Source organism: Chiloscyllium plagiosum, unplaced genomic scaffold, assembly GCF_037043375.1.
Source record: "Chiloscyllium plagiosum isolate Xiang-an unplaced genomic scaffold, Cpla_swu_hap1 HiC_scaffold_41, whole genome shotgun sequence".
Lineage (NCBI taxonomy): Eukaryota > Metazoa > Chordata > Chondrichthyes > Orectolobiformes > Hemiscylliidae > Chiloscyllium > Chiloscyllium plagiosum.
The window spans coordinates 19,247,415-19,260,933 of NW_028270179.1; positions in this window are offsets into that span (position 1 = coordinate 19,247,415).

Sequence of the window (13,519 nt, forward strand, 5' to 3'; positions counted from 1 at the left end):
AAGTGCAGACACACTCCACTCTCTTTGTATCACTGAACAAACTGACCTACTGTCTGCGTATCTCTGTCCCCGGGGACAGAGCAGTCTGAATCATGTGTGTGTGTTTGTATATCACTGATCACAGGGAGAGAAAAGACTGACCCTACTCTCTGTTTCGCTGACCCCAGGAGAGGGCAGAATAAAACCATTGTCTGTGCATCACTGACACTGGGGAAAGCGAGACAGACTGAACTGATTGTATCTTGCTGATCCTGTAAAGAAAGCAGACTGACTACACCATCTGTGTTTCAATGACCGCACTGAGGGAGCAGGTTGAGATGTACACTCAGCGAAATGAAAAGCAAAACTGTTCACAGAATTCCCAGATATGGTCTCACCTGCACTTCGCAGAGTTGCAGTTAGACTTCACCACGCTTATGCTCCAACTTCCTTCAAATAAGATTGAAATAAAATCATCAAACTTCCCAATCAACGATTGCCAGTTCACGTGCCTAAACATTTTGTATGAGCTGCATTTGTTTTCTTCAATGTTTACCTCTGAATGGGTTGCCAGTTGCCATCCTGTATAATTCTGTTTCTCAAAACTGCATGGAACCTGTGAAACAACAGTGTTCTCACTGCCTGACTGACAGCAATCGATAAGGAAGGAAAATGGTACTATCGTTTCAGTGGAAGAGGCCTGGAGTTCAGGTGTAGTGATGTGTCACGACAGTTATACAAGGTCTGAGTGTGAGCACACCTAGAGTACTGTGCTAGTTTTGGTCTCCCCACCTCAAAGAGGACATTCTCAGTATAGATGCACTGTCCATCGATTATGCTCCAACACTTAATGAGACCATGGCGAAGCTGATCTTCCTCAGCAATACTTTCCTGTCTTTTCCCCATGCCATCGACTCCCTTCCTGGTTAAAAATCTCTCGTTCACATATTGAATATAATTACGGATCCAACTTCATAGCCCTCTGCAATAAAAGTACCACAGATTCTTATCATCTGAGGGAAGAAATTCCTCCACATCTTTGTTTAAATAGCCAACCCCTTATTCTGAGATGATGTCCTCTAGTTCAGGACTCTCTCCCTCAAGGGGTAATAACCTCTCGTCATCTACTCTGTCAAGTTCCCTGACAATCTCAATAAAGCTGCCTTTCATTCTTCGAAACTCCAAAGAGTACAGGCTCAATCAACTCAACATATCCTTACGAGACAGTCCCCGCACCTGGAAACATCCTGGTGAATCTTCTCAAAATCCAGCTGGCAAAATGGGCTCAAGATCCAGGAGTGAAATCTGGAGTGTGATCCAACCCCTCAGCTATTGACAGGCTGACTCGGAAGCAGGTGTCCAATGCGCACCATCTTACAGAGCTCCTGCTAAACTGCTCAGGGCTCTGTCCCAGACTCAGACTGTGCTTCAGAACTTGATCAATTTTGTGAATCAGTCGTGGTGCACACGAGAACTATTCTGCTGGACCTGTATAAAACGTGGCTCAGACCACAGCGAGAGCATTGTTTGCACTTCTGGAATCCACACGATAAGAGGGATGTGATATCACTGGTGAGGCCGGACGGGTGGGGGAGGATGACCAGCATATCGCCTAGTTTGAAGATATTCGGTTATGTGGAGAGACAGGGCAGATCGGAGTTGTTTTCCTCAGAACAGAGGAGATTGAGAGGGGACATGAATGGCTTGTATAAATAATGAGAGGAGTCGACATGATGGACAAGAAGAAACGATCCCCCCTAACAGAGTTGTCAATGACCATAGGCATAGATTTACAGGAAGGGGCGGATGATTTAGAGGGGATGTACGATGTGTATTTTCACCCATACTCGGGTACAATCTGCAACTCAGTGCCTGCAAGGATGGTGGAGGAAAGAATCCTCATAACATTGTGGTAGCATTTATATGAAAGCATACAGAAGGATCTTGGCGTCCAAGTCCATTGCTCCCTGAAAGCGCGGTCATCAGATCTGGACACCAGACCTCAAGAAGGTGGTTTTGGTCTTCAGTGAATTTTAGGCAGGTTTAAAAGGATGATCCAGGAGTTCAAAGTTATATTCTGGGAAAGATTAGAGCAGTTAATGGTTTGTTCTCTGGAATGTAGATGGTTGAATGATGATATAACTGAAGTCTTGTTGATGTTAATCGGGAGAGGCAGTGCTGATGAAACCAAAAGTTTCCATCAGTAGAAGTTGAATTCAAAAATGTGCTGGTAGAAATTCCTGCAATTCCCTCCACCTACACCAAGAACACTACTTCTGTCAATAATGTGGCTGTTCAACAAGTTCTCAAGGGCAATGAGAGGCAGGCAGTAAATTATTGTCTCAGCCAGTGATACACACATGAAAACCTAAGAATTAAGCGCAGGTCTCTCATGGGAAATGACAGAAAGCAGTTCGACCCATAAACAGTTTTGTAAGTTTAAAACTCTCTGATTCAAATGGCAGTCGATGTTAATTGAATTGTTGAACTTTAATCTGTGACAGACAATTTTTTTTTTCGGAAGGGCATATGCCTCCAAAGCAGGCGTTTGGAGTTATCCCACAGATTTGCCGTGTTGTTTTTGAGTGGCTGAGCCAGTTCGAGGGGCTGAATATCCTCCTTCTGTTCCAATGAGGAATATATTTTCGATCATTGCTCAGACCAGTAACTCTGCTGAGTATCTGTTGTGAACGTGCAGAAGACACGGTTAATCTGTGATTCAAGTTGTTGTCCAACTGAGTTGATGATCTTCATTTTAATAAGGTGGAGTGAGTGGCCATCGTGTCAATGATGAATAGCACCAGCACACACCGTGAATCGAACATTCTGGTGCTGGAAAAGCACGAAATTACGTCTCTCCAAAATATTGGAGACCACACTGAGAGCAACCAACACAGTAGATGACGTACGTGGAAGGACAGGTAATTCTCTGTCGGATGTAGAAGGATGCATTGGGACCTTGGACAGTCATGAACAGGGAGGTGTCGATGCAGATTTTGCAATTTTTGTTGTGGCAGGGGAAGGTGCCGTGGGTGGGAGCTGTGGATCTGACAAAGGATGATGGAGCGAAAAGTCTGAGGAAAGCAATGAGGGGTTGGGTGGGAATTATGTCCCAGGTGGTGGCGTTTGTTTGTAGGTGGCAGAAATGGCGGATGATGAAGCGAGTTAAAGGAAGTTGGTAGGGTGGCGGATGAGGACCAGGGGCTTATGTGCTTATTGCGATTGGAGGGGTAGGATTCAAGGTCGGAGGTGTGGGAAATCGAGGAGATGCGTTGCAGGGCATCGAATACCAGGTAGGAGTGGAAATTACAGTCATTGAAGAAGAAGGATATCTGTTTGTTCTATGGTGGAATTGGTCCTCTGGGATCAGACGTGGTGGAGGTGGAGGTATTGAGAGCACTGGATGGCGTTCTTACAAGAGGAAGGGTGAGAGGAGATGGAATCCATGCAACTGTGGGAGTAAGTACGTTTGAAGTAGATTCCCATGTTGAGTCTGTCGCCAGATATTGAGACGGAGAGGTGGAGGAAGGGGACAGAGGTGTCCGAAATGGTTCAGGTGAATTTGAGGTCATTGTGGAAGGTGTTGTTGAAGTTGATGAACTGTTCAAACTCATTGCAGGACTATGAAGAGGCGGCAATGCGCTCATCGATGTAGTGGGGGAAAACGTGGGGAATCATGCTGTTGTAGTTGAGGAAGATGGACTGTTCTACTTGGCAGAGACTGGACGCAAACTCGTGCAATCTTTCAGAGAATATACCTGGGAGCTATGCATGAAACAATCCCAATACACTATGCACGAACACTTTGACTCCCCCTCCCACTCCACCAAGGACATGCAAGTCTTGAGTGTCCTCCACTGCCAAACACTAACTACCTGACGACTGCAAGAAGACCGCCTGATCTTCCACCTTGGGACGCGGTAACAATGTAGATTTCATCAGTTTCTTCATTTTCCCTCCCCCACCTTATCCCAGATCCAAATATCCAACTCTGCACCACCCGCTTGAACTGTACTGCCTGTTCATCGTCCCTCCCCCCATCCACTCCACCGTCCTTTCTGACCAATCACAATCAACCGCCAACTCCATTTAGCGATCGCATTCTGAGCTACACTGCGCCAGCCCCACCCCACTCCCACTTTTCTCGCAGCCCCATTGGGCCACCACCTCATTCCTGATGAAGAGCTTGTGTTCAGAATGTCACTCATACTCCTTGGATGCTGCATGACTGGCTGTGCTTCTCCCGCATAACATTTCGATTCTGATCTCCAGCATCTGCAGTCCTCACTTAACCACAGTGTACTCTCTGAGCCCATGAGAAAAGGATTTAAGTTCCAACTGCATCATCCAATGTCTCAGAACTGCAGCGTTTTTGGCACTGTTTTTGCTGTTGTTAATGTAAGCTACCGCAGTTGGCACGTTCATCTTTTAGTATTACCACAGGTATGAGGGATAGTCAGTATGGTTTTGTATGAGGTCATACTTCACAAGGCACTTCCAGGAAGTAAGGTAGCATAAGATGCAGGGAAATTTGGCTTTCTGAATACAAAATCGGGTAGCCCATAGAAGACAGAGTGTGGTAGTAGATGGGCAGTAATCAGCCTGGAGCTCAGTGACCAGTGTTGCTCCACAAGGATCTGTTCTGGAATTTCTGCTTGTTTCTGATTTTTATAAATGACTTGGACAAGGAAGTGAAAAGGTGAGTTAGTAAGCTCAGTCATGACACAACATTTGGTTGAGGTTACTCAGCAGTTCTACAGAGGCCAAGTTCGACCACAGTTGGAATATTGTGTTCAGTTCTGTTCACCTCAATTTAGGAAGGGAAGGAGTGGAAATGTGAGAGGGAGTGCAGCGGATACTTACCAGGATGCTGCCTGGATTGGAGGGCATGCCATATGAAGAAAGGTTGAGCGACCTAAGGCTTTTCTTATTTGAACGAAGAAGAGTGAGAGGTGACTTGATAGAGGTGTAAAAGATGCTGAAGGACAAGGAGTGATTGAATAGTCAGAGACTGTTTTATACCACCAGGGCAGAAATGGCTATCAAAAGGGGGCATAACTTTAAGATGATTGGTGAAAGGTGCATGAGAGATGTCATAGTTTGGTTCTTAGAGAGTGGTGGGTGCGTGGAATGCACTGACAGCAGTGGGACAAAAGTCAGATACATTACAGACATTTATGCGACTCTACTACTTTGCCCCCAATATCATGCGCCCTAATTTTACTCATTAACCTCCTGTGTGGGACTTTATCAAAAGCTTACTGAAAGTCCAGGTACACTACATCTACTGCATCTCCCTCGTCCAACTTCAGAGTTACATCCTCAAGAAATTCAAGAAGATTAGTCAAGCATAATTTCCCCTTCATAAATCCATGCTGACTCTGTCCTATCCTGTTACTACTATCCAGATGCGCCGTAATTTCATCCTTTATATTAGACTCCAGCATCTTTCCCATCATTGAGGTCAGACTAACTGATCTATAATTTCCTGCTTTCTCTCGCCCACCTTTCTTAAAAAGTGGTATAACATTAGCCACCCTCCAATCCTCAGGAACCGACCCCGAATCTATCGAACTCTGGAAAATAATCACCAACGCAACCACGATTTCCCGAGCCACCTCCTTCAGTACCCTGGGATGCAGACCATCAGGCCCCAGAAACTTATCAACCTTCAGACCGAACAGTCTCTCCAACACCAAATCCTGGCAAATATAAATTCCCTGACGTTCAGGTCCTTCAGCCACTGTTACCTCAGGGAGATTGCTTGTGTCTTCCCCAGTGAACACAGATCTGAAGTACCCATTTAATTCCTCTGCCATTTCTTTGTTCCTAGTAATATATTCCCCTGTTTCTGTCTTCAAGGTCCCAATTTTTGTCCTCACCATTTTTCTGCCTTGCACATAACTAAAAAAGCCTTACTATCCTCCTTAATATTCTTGGCCAGTATATCTGTAGAACCGTAGGAGGTGGGCGAGGTCTTGGATGAATGTTTCTCCTGTGTGTTTACCAAATAACAAAGAAAATGTACAACCCAGGAGCAGGCCGTTCGGCCCTCCAAGCCTGAGCCGATCCAAATTTACTGTCTAAACCTATCTCTCAATTCTTAAGCATCTGTATCCCTCTAATCCCCATCTACTCATGCATCTGTTCAGACGCATCTTAATAGAAGCTACCGTGCTTGCCTCTATTACCTCTGTTGGCAACGCATTCCAGGCGCCTACAACCCTGTATGTAAAATACTTGCCATATGTATCCCCCTTAAACCTTTCACCTTTCACTTTGAAAGCGTGACCTCTCGTTATTGAATTCTTCACCCGGGGAAAAAGATTATCTCTATCTACCCTGTCTATACCCTTCATGATTTTGTAAACCTCAATCAGGTCCCCCCTCAATCTCCATTTTTTAAATGAAAATAATCCGAACCTACTCAATTTCTCGACAAATTTAGCATCTTCCATACGAGGCAATATCCTTGTAAACCTTCTCTACACCCTCTCCAAAGCGACCACATCATTTTGGTAATGTGGCGACCAGAACTATACACAGTATTCTAAATGCTGCCAAACCATTATCTTGTACAATAACAACATGACATGCCAACTTTTATACTCAATATACGGTCCGATGGAGCGGAGAAAGACATGAAGACTTGGGATCTGTGGGAAGTTCGTGGTGACATGTATCAACGAACAATACTGCACCGTACAGACCATTCAGATCTCGATGTTGTGCTGAATCTTTATCATAATGTAAGATCAAACTAACCCAGATATCCTTCAAATTACGCTTATCCATGTGTCTATCTAAGAGTCGCATAAATGTCTGTAATGTATCTGACTCTTGTCCCTCTGCTGTCAGTGCATTCCACGCACCCACCACTTTCTAAGAACCAAACTATGACATCTCTCATGCACCTTTCACCAATCATCTTAAAGTTATGCCCCCTTTTGATAGCCATTTCTGCCCTGGTGGTATAAAACAGTCTCTGACTATTCAATCACTCCTTGTCCTTCAGCATCTTTTATACCTCTATCAAGTCACCTCTCACTCTTCTTCGTTCAAATAAGAAAAGCCTTAGGTCGCTCAACCTTTCTTCATATGGCATGCCCTCCAATCCAGGCAGCATCCTGGTAAGTATCCGCTGCACTCCCTCTCACATTTCCACTCCTTCCCTTCCTAAATTGAGGTGAACAGAACTGAACACAATATTCCAACTGTGGTCGAACTTGGCCTCTGTAGAACTGCTGAGTAACCTCAACCAAATGTTGTGTCATGACTGAGCTTACTAACTCACCTTTTCACTTCCTTGTCCAAGTCATTTACAACAATCAGAAACAAGCAGAAATTCCAGAACAGATCCTTGTGGAGCAACACTGGTCACTGAGCTCCAGGCTGATTACTGCCCATCTACTACCACACTCTGTCTTCTATGGGTTACCCGATTTTGTATTCAGAAAGCCAAATTTCCCTGCATCTTATGCCACCTTACTTCCTGGAAGTGCCTTGTGAAGTATGACCTCATACAAAACCATACTGACTATCCCTCATCAAACGAAGGTTTTCCAAGTAATCAGAAATGCTGGCTCTCAGAATCATCTCAAACATACCACAAGCATACTGGTCTGTAATTCCCAGGATTTCCCTGTTCCTTTTCTGGAACAGGGGAATAACACTTGCCACCATCCAATCACTTTGTACTACTCTATTATGATTAGATTAGAATAGATTAGATTACTTACAGTGTGGAAACAGGCCCTTCCGCCCAACAAGTCCACACCGACCAGCCAAAGCGCAACCCACCCAGACCCATTCCCCTACATTTACGCCTTCACCTAACACTACTGGCAATTTAGCGTGACCAATTCACCTAATCTGCACATGTTTTGGACTGTGAGAGGGGACCGGAGCATCCGGGAATGAGTATGTAAAGATCATCGCCAAAGGGACAGCAATCTTTCCCTAATTTCCTATAGTATCCTTCGTAAATGCTTTCCCGCTCAGGAGACTTATCTGTCCTTATATTTTGCAAAGTTTTCAGAATATCGTCCTTCTTAACATCCAACTGTTTGAGCATATCAGTCAGTTTTCACTGTCCTCACAAACGGCAAGTTACTGCTTACTACTGAATACTGGGGCAAAGTATTAATTTAGGATCTCCATACCTCTTCCGACTCACGGCACAGGTTCCCTCCACTATCCCTGATCGGACCTACTCTCGCTGATACCTTGGAGGCAGTCTATATCACAGTTAGTGCGGTGTTGGACATATGAGAATGTGTGAACGTGGATAAATCGCCTGGTCCTAAACAGATATATTCAAGATCACTACAAAAGGTTAAAGAACAAATTCTGGGAACCTTGTTTGATGGTTTTTGCATCTCTTTCGCACTATAAGGTTCCAGAAGACGGGTAGAACGCGAATATTGAGCCCTTATTGAAAACCGGCTGCAAAGCAAATACTGGGATAATAGATGTAGAAGCCTAACGGTGGTTTGTAAGTTTCTTGACAATATTCTCAGAAATAAAATATGCATGCATTCGAAAAGACATGTTGTGGTTCAGAGCACACAGCATAGCCTTTTGCTAGAGTTCTTTGATGAACGGACTGGAAATGTGACGATGGCAGGGAAGTAGACGTAGACTATATAAGTTCAGGTCAGGCCTTTGGAAAGGATCAACATTGTAGACTGTATTGGAAGTTTAGATTGCATGGAATCCAGGTGGACCTGGCAAATTAGTTATCTAATTTGGTTGATGGTCAGAAGCAGAGTGTAATAGTGGAAGGTTGCTTGTCGGACTAGACGCCTCTGACTCGTGGAGTGCCTCAGGGTTTGCTGCTGGGCCCATTGCTGTTTGTTACCTCTGTCAATGATATGGATGACAGTGTGCAAGGCATGATTAGTAAGGTTGTAGATTACACTAGAAGAGAATGTCCCATGAACAGTGAGGAAGATGATCAGAAATTACGACAGGACTTTGATCAGCTGGGACAGTGGGCGGACAAATGACAAATCGACTTTAATAGAGGTTGATGTTGAACGGCAGGACAGGATGGAGTGCAGTGGAACAGAGGGAACTTAGAATTCAGGTGAACAATTTATTGAAAGCGGAGTCACGTGTAGTCAAGCTCAAAATTGTTTGCATGCTTTCCCCATTCCCACATAACCATTACTGCTCTGGCCAGCAGCTGTATAAACAATGTATTGAATGAGAAGAAAACATAAAAACTATTTTTTAAAACGCAAATATTTCAGAAATATTGATAGTTTATTTCTTTTTCATTTCACTCCACGTTCAACAAATTGCAACATATTAAAATAACATAGCATTTACAAAAGAGAGAGATCCAGGGAAATGCAGGCACTGATGGCACGGCATGGAGGATCAATGGTTGGCATTCCTGCCCAAAGTCCGAGATGCCTAGGTTCGAATCCAGGTTCAGACGGTTGTGTGGAGTTTGTCAAATCTCTCCACGCCTGCGTGGGTTTCCTGCCACAAACTGAAGATGTGCAGGTCAGGTTAATTGCCCACGCGAAATTAGCCAGAGTGTTCTGGAAAGTGTGGGCTTCATGTGTTAGTCGTGGGCAAATGAATGGGCTGGGTGGGACACTCTTTGATATCGACCTTTTAAGCCAATTGGTCTGTTTCCACAATGTAGGGATTCCGTTCTATTATGGACGGGCAATGTTTATCATTATAAGTGGTTGGCATGGACGGGTTGGACTGAAGGGTCTGTTTCCATGCTGTACATCTCTATGACTCTATGTGTGTGTGTCATTGATGAGGGTGTCAGTGTGAATATTTTTGAACGTGTGCAGTTGTATGTGCTATTTGGTGAAAAATTGCATGCGTGTGGCATCATTGTGTCATTATACATTCGTCTGAATATGTGTGATTGCGTGTGATTGTGTGCATGCTGAGTGTGCCATTGTATATGTGTCTGAATATGTGCTACAGTGTGCAGTTATGTGTGTGTCATCGTGAGAGTATCATTATATGTGTTTGTGTCATTTTGAAAGCATTATTGTGTGATCATGTGCCTATGTTTATGGCATGCATGTTTGTAATTGTATGTGTGTCTATCAATATGTATCTTGGAGAATGTTTACGATTGTGAGTAGCATCAATGTGGTCATTGAAATGTTGTAATTATGTTTGTGCCATTCTGTCCATGTGTGTGTAATTGTAAGTCTTTCTGATTTTGTGCAATTCTGTGTGCGCTATGTGTATTATTGTGTGTGCGTGATTATATGCTACTGTGCATGTCCATGTAATACTCTGTATGAAAGTGTCTTTTGATGTGTTGCGTTATCGTGAGTTATTGTATGTGCTATTGTGTGTGTGTGTCATTCTGAGAATGATTGTCCTTCTTTCTGATCATCTGTATTTGCATGCAGAATTTTGTATGGAATTGGGTGTGTGTATAATTGTATGTGCATCTGAACATGTGTTACTGTGTGAGTTTGCACGTGATTGTATGTGCCATTGTCATTGCGTCATTGTGGTTGTCATTGATTGTTTCTATCTGCGTTATTGTGCGTTCTGAATGAGTTATTGTGAATGTGTGCATATATCATTTTGAGGACATGTGATTGTACGTTTACTTGGGACCATGCTGTTGTGTCTAATTTTGTGCAAGTGTCTGACTGCACGTCACTGTGCGAGTGGCATTTTATGTGCCTGTTTGTGTGTGTTCAGTGTGTGAGAGGTGTCAGTGCAATTGTCTCACTCTGTGTTTGTGCCACTGTAAGACTGTAATTGTGTGTGTATACTTATGCACCAGACAGCGTGTTATTGAATGTGTGTCTAAATGTATGTCATTGTGTGTTTGTGCCATTGTGACTGTACTTGTATGAGTGGAGGTGTGCATATGTGCGTAATCTTTTGTGTCAATGTGTTTGGATGTGACCAATGATGACTCACAAGGATGTGTAAAAGACTCAATTATTCGCATTATTTATTTAGTGTATTTTTGAAAAATGGCATAGGAAGTCATGGATTCAATTTTGCTGATGACACAAGGGGAGGTGGCATTATTGATATTATAGTGACAGCATAAGATTACAAACGTATTTCGGTACAATAGGTTGATGAACAAATCTGTGGCTGATTGCGTTCAAAATGATCAAGTGTAAGTTTAATCATTTTGGACTGAAAATGGCAGACCATAACGCTTTCAAAATCGTTTGAAGTTAAATACAGTTGATGTTCAAAGAGACTTGAGAGTTCAGGTTCATAGATCTGAAAAACGTCGCAAACAGTTGCCACCAAAACATCGCATCAGGAGACACCTTGCAGCGAGATATTAAAAAAACAATTGGATTGCGAAGGGTGAGCAGTGGGTGCGTGTCTCCACAGAGCCTAATTGTGTCCCTGGAGGGGTTCCTTTTCTACAAATATGTAGACGCTTTTCATAACGTCAATTATCCTGCAGATTCAACTGGAGAAATATCCGTCACAGACTGAGATCACCGGTTCCATATAGAGAGGGACAGAGAATCTGGTAACATCAGATTGGAACGCTACTGCAATGGATCAGAAACTGATACCTTTAGATTGGAGTGGTACTACAGTGGAGAGGCTTTTATCCTCTTCCATTCATTCTTTTTCTACAACTATCCACCTACAGTTACGACTAACATACCTACTCCAGGTTATCCAACACTTTTATTTTCCGTTCCTGGCTATCATTGGTGTTCCTGGTAATGTTCTTTTTCAATACTTTGACTTTTCAAGGGATGTTGAACTGCCATAATAGTGCAGTGTAGCTCAGGAAGGTGATCCAGAAAATTATGTAAAGAGAAAAAAACCGAAACTTCTGACTGGACTCAGCAAGTTGGTGGAATCTGCTGAAAGAAAGACTCGGATGTGATGATATTTTTCCAATCGGATTCATCTTCAGAACACTTATTTTTTACAGTTCTACTCTCCTTGATATCTTGCAGGCGTGTAAACAACACATATAATGTGTGTTGATAAGTTGTTGGTTTTTAAAATTCCTTTCATAACCTTTGTTTTTTTATGAACAGCTTTTCCCCCTTGGTAGGATCAAAACTTCAGTAAAAGGTGCATTCATTTCTGGACACTATATTAGAAGATTTATGTGATGGCTTTGGAGAAGATATGGAAGAGGTTTACCAGGATGTTGCCTGGATTAGAGGGTATGCGGATATGAGAGGCTCAAAAATCTAGGCTTGTTTTTCTCTAGGGACTCAGGGGCTGAGTGACACTTGATAGAAGTCTACAATTTCATGAGATGCATGGATTAGGTGGTGGTGAGAATCTTTTTCCCACATGTATAATGAATAATAACGGAGAGTGTGCATTGAAGGTGCGGGGAAAATGTTTAAAGAAGATTAGAGGTGCATTTTGTACACTGGCAGTTGTCGGAAACGCGCTTCTGTGGCGTGAAGGAGGCAGGTGCGTTTGGTTAAACACATGACTCTGTAAGGAATGGAAGAATATGGACCAAGGACATGCATAAAGGATTTATTTAATTTGCCATCGTGGTTGGCACAACATCGTAGGTCAAAAGGCCAGTTCCTGCGTGTATTGTTCTATGTTCTATGTTGTGCAAAGCGGAGTCCTCACGCTATTTTTACAGACCTGTGTTTATTCGACCCATTCCCAGCCCCTCCCACTATGCTTTGCCTTTAAAATTGCCCGTGGTAGAAATTCTTAAACATGCTTTCACACTGTTTCCATGCAGTTGCTTTCAAATCCCAACCACTTACTGTATGAGGCATATCTCTTTGTTCTGTGCCTGTCTCCCTTCAAGATATTTGAAGCCAGCAACTTCCAATTTCCTGACACTGTAAACAGTGCACTCCTGTGGATAGTGCACACTGCTGTTACTGAGCTTCGGTGGTGGTGAGAACGGATATTTGTTGATGTGATGCCAATCAAGCAGGCTGCTTTTTATTGGATACGGGTCATGTTTCTTGAGTGTTGTTGGAATAGCACGCATCCGGGAAAGTGGGTAGTTTTCAATTTCACTCCTTGCTTTGCTGTCTCTAATATATTCGAAAGATATGTCTCACTGAAAACACGTGTGTTAATTTGCATCTATGAAGTGTTGGATTTTGATTTAACATCACTTGCTGATTGTTTCGCTCATATTTTTGCACAATATCCAATGACCTTTAATGGTGAAATTACAACATTTTTCAACTTCTCATATCTTTCGAATGTCTGCAAACATATGTCCAGATTCTTTTGAAGAATCTTTAAAGTGTTTCCAATTGACCTCTTCTTCATTCTCACCACGCATCCAGGGACAATGTGTCCGATGACATAACTGAGAAGTCCCTGGCTGTTGTCACAGATGGAGCCCTTTACCCAGCTACCAACTCCATATGATTATAACAAGTAGGAATAAGGGTTTGCAGTTCAACCACTCCTCTCTGCTTCGTCATTCATCAGGTTCACAGCTGATCCGACATTCTTCATGCCTACTTCCTTGTCTTTACACTATAAAGATTCATTCCCTTACTGATAATGAGTGTGTTTATCTCAGCTTTCAATCTGCAGAGGGACTACC